Genomic DNA, 6,810 nt, shown 5'->3' with positions numbered 1-6,810 from the left:
CTTGTAATTTTCTAAAGTGAACATCTGACCACTTAATTCATATGCTTAAATCTCTTCTTTACCCATTATCCTCATAAAAAGCCCCAAATCCTTAATATTGATTACAAGATTTGTCATCATCGGGTCACTGGTCATCTCTTGCCAACCCTCTCCTTCCCCAACCCCTTGCAACTTCCACCCTGAGTAAATTTTTGTTCTGGCCATTTGAATTGACCTCGTCTGTGGTCTCTCTTGCCCTTATGGCTATGCACAGTACCCTCGCCTCTGTCTGGATCTCCCCCACCTTCTGATCTTTCCCATCGCTGTTTAGATCCTTTCCTCACCACCCCAAATGTGGGTCTGGTGCCCCCTTAGATGCTCTCCTCTCATAACAGCAGCATGCGGTAATGACATGCCTACCTGTCTTTCTCCTCCACTCGACTGACAGCAATATGAGGGCAGAGACTGCATCTCTCTTCCCCACATTGTTCTCTCTGTTCCTACTCGATGTCCAGGCACTTTGTAGATGCTCAATAAAGACGCTGAATAAATATCAATTGAATGAATGAATAAACTCCTCTGGGATCTCACCACTCCCGTACTTGGCCCTATGAAAATACCTCTGCATTATAATTGCCTGGTTACATTTCCATTCTCCTTTTTAAATCTGGGTCTCCTATGGGGTGGAACTTGTCTGGCTCACTGTTATATTCCCCGTCTCCAGCACAAACCCTGGCACATGGTAGGCACTTCATAAATATTTATTGGATGTTGAACATCAAACAAGCATGTGTAATTTGGCTGAGATTTTATACCTGCACTAAAGCCACATTTTTTGCCAACAAAGTTGTTACTAGTTTGGATGATAGAATTAAATATATCAGGATTTCATAGGACCTAACTTCTGTGTACCTTAAACCCCACAGGAAACCACAAGTCAGCCACCAGCTACATATCTATAGTAATAAAAGCGTAATATGCTAATTAGACCGGACAACCTTCCGGACGAAGCCAGGGCTGCAAGGGAAGCTCAGGTCCCAGGTGCCTGCCAGTGGCCAGAGGGAAGCCGGTGCCAGCAGCCGGGGGAAGGAAGGCCTACTCTTGCCACGAATTTCGTGCATCAGACCTCTAGTTCATAGATAAAGTTAGAAATAAGAAGATAAAATGGTGATAGAAGGAGACTTGACTTGGGGTGTTGAACACACAATACAGTGTAGTGATGATGTGTTATGAAATTGTGCACCTGAAACCTGTATGATTTTGTTAACCAGTGTCACCCCAGTAAATTCAATAAAAAAAAAAAAAGAAATTAAAAGGTATGTTCCATCCTGAGCTCTATGAGCCTGAAGATGACTATGATGATGGTGAAATCACTACAAATATTAAAAACAATCATCTTGCCCAAGCCAGTTTAGCTCAGTGGATAGAGAGTCGGCCTGCGGACTGAAGGGTCCCAGGTTCAATTCCAGTCAAGGGCATTTACCTTGGTTGCAGGCACATCCCCAGTAGGGGGTGTGCAGGGAGGCAGCTGATCGATGTTTCTCTCTCATTGATGTTTCTAGCTCTCTATCCCTCTCCCTTCCTCTCTATAAAATATCAATAAAATATATTAAAAAAAATAAAATAAAAACCATCATCTTAAAACAGCTCCTGGTCAGCCACTATGGATTCCACTCTTTTCAGCAAAAGCCTGAGATTTTTCTGTTGGGTCCACTTCTTTCTCTTGTCTTCATTGGTGCAATTTGTGTAGATCCTCACCCAACTCAGGGGTAGAGCACATGACCCAGGCTGACCAATCGAAGATTCCCATTCTCTTGGCCATAGTGACCGATTGTTGATTCTTTGAGTACCAGGGCAGGTGTATTTTTTTCACAGGACTTGAAGCTAATAAGCTGGACACTTTCAACGTAGAACCTGTCACAGAAGGCACCGAGCTGAGATAAGAAGAGAGTTCCGCCCTAAGCTCGTTTGGCTCAGTGGATAGAGCGATGGCCTGAGGACTGAAGGGACCCAGTTCAATTCTGGTCAAGGGCACATACCCGGGTTGTGGGCTCGATCCCCAGTAGGGGCTGTGCAGGAGGCAGCCGACCAATAATTCTCTGCCATCATTGATGTTTCTCTCTCTCCCACTCTCTTGCTCTCTGAAATCAATAAAAATATTTTTAAAAAATGAAAGAAGAGAGTTCAGATCCTCATGGCATTGTCTGAGCTCCTGTCTGCTGCCGTGCTTATGTGGGCATTACTTCTGGGTTTTTCACCTACACAAACCGATATTCTTTAAAAGCTTTCACATGCCGAAACCGGTTTGGCTCAGTGGATAGAGCATTGGCCTCTGGACTCAAGGGTCCCAGGTTCGATTCTGGTCAAGGGCATGTACCTTGGCTGCGGGCACATCTCCAGTGGGGGGGTGTGGGAGGCAGCTGATCGATGTTTCTCTCTCATTGATGTTTCTAACTCTCTATCCCTCTCTCTTCCTCTCTGTGAAAAATCAATAAAATATATTTAAAAAAATATATATATATATATATATTTTTAAAAAAATAAAATAAAAGCTTTCACACTGCCCCTTCAGACCCATCCCTACCATCACTGCCTACTGTTGGTCTTGTAGTCCTTCATGTGGCTCAATGCAAAAGCCTCTTGACCGTTCTCCTCCAATCCATCTCCCACTTGCTGTCAGAGTGAACTTTCCAAAATACAAATCTGATTGGGTCCCGGCCCTGCTTAAAATTCCTTGTTCCGACAACAATAAAACCCACACTCCCTAGCACACCCTGCACGGCCCTGGTTACCTGGTCCCCACCGGGCTCCTTTCAGCACCTCCTCTCCTCCCACCCTGAACTGACCAGCTCCCCGAAACATCAAAATGGTTAAGGCTTTGTATGTCCTCTTCCTTGTGCTGGGAACCCCTTCCCCTCCTTCTCTACCCACTAAATTGAGCACCCACCGGAGCACCGCGTCCTCTGAGAGCTCTTTCCTCACTGGGGCAGGTGCACTTATCACAATGCATAGTGACCCACCTTGTGGTTACACATCTCCCCTTCCCATTGGCTATGGGGCTCCTGAGGATTAGGATTATGTCTTAGGGTGACTCAACATTCAGGTTTGCCCAGGACAGTTTTGGCTTTTGTTTGATATCTCGGTGTAATTATTAAGAGCACCCCCTTTTACTCTCAAAAGTGTCCTGGTTTGGATGATAAATGACCTGTTCACTGTACTTCTTCATGATCAGGTCAGTGTCTACACAAAGTGAGAGTTAAAAAAAAATTTTTTTTTTAGCTCAGGCTGGTTTGGCTCAATGGATAGAATGTTGGCCTGCGAACTGAAGGGTCCCAGGTTCGATTCTGGTCAAGGGCACATACCTTGGTTGCAAGCTTGGGTCTCCGACCCCCGGCCCTGGTTGATCCCTGGCTCTGGTCAGGGGGCCTGTGCGGGAGGCAACCAATCGATGTAACACATCAATGTTTCTTTCTCTCTGTCTCTCCCCCTCCCTTCCACTCACTCTAAAAATCAATGGGAAAATATCTTTGTGTGAGGATAGGCAAAACAAAACAAAACAAACAGGGGGAAAGTTAGGGAGAGGTGGAGGAGTTATGAAATCAAACGAAGGACTTGTATGCATGCATATAAGCATAAACAATGGACGCAAAACTCTGGGGGGTGAGGGCATGTATGGTTGTGGGGTGGGGGGGGGTAATGGTAAGATATGTACACATATAATACCTCAATAAAAAATAAAAAAAAACATATATATGGCGGCGGCGGGTGGGGGGAGGTTGTTGCTGTTGTTGTTTTTTTTAAAAAAATAAATGATCCTCCCTAGGTCTCATTTTCTTCTGAATCAGATGTTTCTAAATTCTTTATTGCTTGAAGTGGTTCAAAGAAAGCCAGTACTCTAAAAGACGAAGACCAGCAATTTTGGTTTACCTTCCCATTGAAAGCACCCTCCATATGGAATTCCACGCTTAAACATAGTGGAGCCTGATTAACAACTCTGGAGGCCATGACCAGCTGGGAGCCCGGTTATTGGCACACATACCTTCTCTACTGAAGATTCCGTTCCCTCAGCCCCACCAGGGGCTGGACCACCTCCCAACAACAGATACAAAGTAAGTTCCGCTTGTTCTTGTGATGCGTGTTGCATCAATAGTATTATCACTGCTCAGAGAGGGCCCCTGATTTGTGGTGTGCTCCCCTTTCCAACTTATCCCACCCATTTCCCTGAGTGCAGGCAGCGAGCTCCGCCGTGGTCAAGTGGGGTGAAGACTCACCTAGACTTACACTTGGTTGCCGAAAGCCCTCCACCGTAAATAACAGATAATTGTTATTCATGTGACTGTGGTCACATTTCGTTTTACTAACAGATGCAAAAGCTTTGGAAGAAACAGCCAATTAATGCTGTTGCATCTTGACACTTCAACTGTAAAACTCTGCTTTTTATATTTACCCACATCTTATTGCCAATATTTAGTGCAGTTAGATCAGCTACCCTTGAATAGTCTACAAACAATAAAAAACAACCCCCAATAACCTTGGTCACTTATAAAGTGACCTCTAAACTAACAGCCTCTGAATTTTTTTTAACATTAAATGTCTTAGCATCTTTTATTTTTATTTTTATTGATTTCAGAGAGGAAGGGAGAGGAAGAGAGAGAGAGAAACATCAATGATGAGAGGGAATCATTGATTGGCTGCCTCCTGCACGTTGGACTGAGCCCACAACCCAGGCATGTGCCCCCGACCAGAATCGAACCTGGGACCCTTCAGTCCGCAGGCGGACACTCTATCCACTGAGCCAAACCCGCTAGGGCGCTCTTAGCATCTTTTTACAAATTGGGTGTCAGTGGAACATGGCTTAGGTTTTAACAAAAATTGCAGAAGGTAGTATTTAAGAACAATGAAATTCCCCTGAGGGTAAAAATGTTTATTTGCATAACTTGTATATCTCTACCTCCCATGAGACACCAAACAAAAATAAATTTTCCGATACATACAATGTTGTACTCTACCACACTATTTTCAGTGACCAAAAAAGCTCCCTCTGAATACATGAAGAATAAATATTAGCCTGCATGTCTTACCAATGTTTAGAAAAGATATTGAATCAATATTTCATAGATCAAATCTGTGGTATCACTGGACTAGTCTAATAATAATTCCGCAATTCTTTGTAAATTGAGATTTGCCTGAGAAAAACAACCATATACAGATTTTTTTTTTAAGTTCTGTTTTAGCCACTTGGGAGTGCAGTTTTGCAGCGTCTAGTAAAATTGACAATATGGACACTCTATGTGACCCAGCAGCCCCACCACAGGAGATGTGCCCTTTTGAACTTGTTGGTACCAGGTCTCCATTGCCCTCTTAAAAAGCTCTCAGGACACCAAGGAGATTTTGCTTATGCAGAAGATATCTCTTGATATTTAGCTTATTGGAAATTAAAACCGAGAAAGAAATTAAATATTTATTAGTTAATTTAAAATAATAAATCATGTTACTATACATAACATATTCATTAAAATAATAATGTTTTCCCCAAGCAAAAACATTAGTAAGGAGCATGCATGGCATGGTGTTAGATTTTTGCGAATCTCTTTAATAACGAACCTAATCAAAGGCGCCCAGATTCTCACATCTGCTTCTGTAGTAAATCTGTTGCAATGTAAACTCCATGTGGCCTCTGGAAAGCCCCACTGTACATTCAGGAGAGAGGAAGCGTGAAGAAGGGCAAATAACATCAGGATTATTATGAAATTAGCTTTGATCTCATGACCCAGACCACACTTTGAGAACCAGGGCCCTAGAGAAACTCAAGCACATGCACAGCGATGCTCTGTATTATTGTTATGATGAGAAAGTGGAACCAACGCCCATCGTATAGTCCATCCACAGGGGACTACAAGATACATGCATGCCCGACCGGCGTGGCTCAGTGGTTGAGTGTCGACCTATGAACCAGGAGGTCCCGGGTTCAATTCCCAGTCAGGGCACATGTCCAGGTTGCGGGCTCGATCCCCAATATGGGGTGTGCAGGAGGCAGTCATCAATGATTCTCTGTCATCATTGATGTTTCTATCTCTCTCTCCCTTCCTCTCTGAAATCAATAAAAGTATTTTTAAAAGATTCATGCAGGCTGCACTATTGTTGCTTTGCTCACTATATATTTCCAGTTCTTAGCACATATTAGTATGTGGTGGGTACTCCATAAATATTTGTGGAAGGAGGGAAATGAGAGAGGCAGCAGGGAAAAAATATAAATATTGTTCTGCAACTTGCTTTAAAAATTAACTCTATTTTGTGAACATCTTTTCACAGATGTAAACATTTAGCTCACATGGTAGAAATTGCCAAAAGCCATAAGATTCTTGTATAACTAATACCAGTAAGCTTATTTTTCTACTGTCTAAAAGTAAAGGTGTATTTCAGATTTTTTTAATCTGTCAATCACCACAGGCTGCAAAACACTGCCATCTAATGGTGCATTAAGATGACCACACATTATGGGCAGAGTGACCCTTGTTAACAAATTTTGCCCATATTTTGTTTGGGGGTATTCTGTAATTCAGAACAAAAATAAATAAATAAATTATTTAAAGGTATTTCTGAAAATAATATAACCAATGTAGATCTCTTTGGTACCCCTGTAATTTTCTTGTACACTGAAGGATTTTCTTAAGATAATTTCGGTAAAATTTAACATTTCTCAAATCATACAGCAAAACCAATGGTTAAAACAAATTACTAGATTATTTTGTTCATGTAAATATCTTTCTCTCCTCTTTTTTAAAAATATTTTTATTGATTTCAGAGAGGAAGGGAGAGGGAGACAGAGAT

The sequence above is a fragment of the Eptesicus fuscus genome, chromosome 20 (genome assembly GCF_027574615.1).
Source record: "Eptesicus fuscus isolate TK198812 chromosome 20, DD_ASM_mEF_20220401, whole genome shotgun sequence".
In the NCBI taxonomy this organism is placed as follows: domain Eukaryota; kingdom Metazoa; phylum Chordata; class Mammalia; order Chiroptera; family Vespertilionidae; genus Eptesicus; species Eptesicus fuscus.
This window is presented reverse-complemented; position numbering follows the sequence as displayed.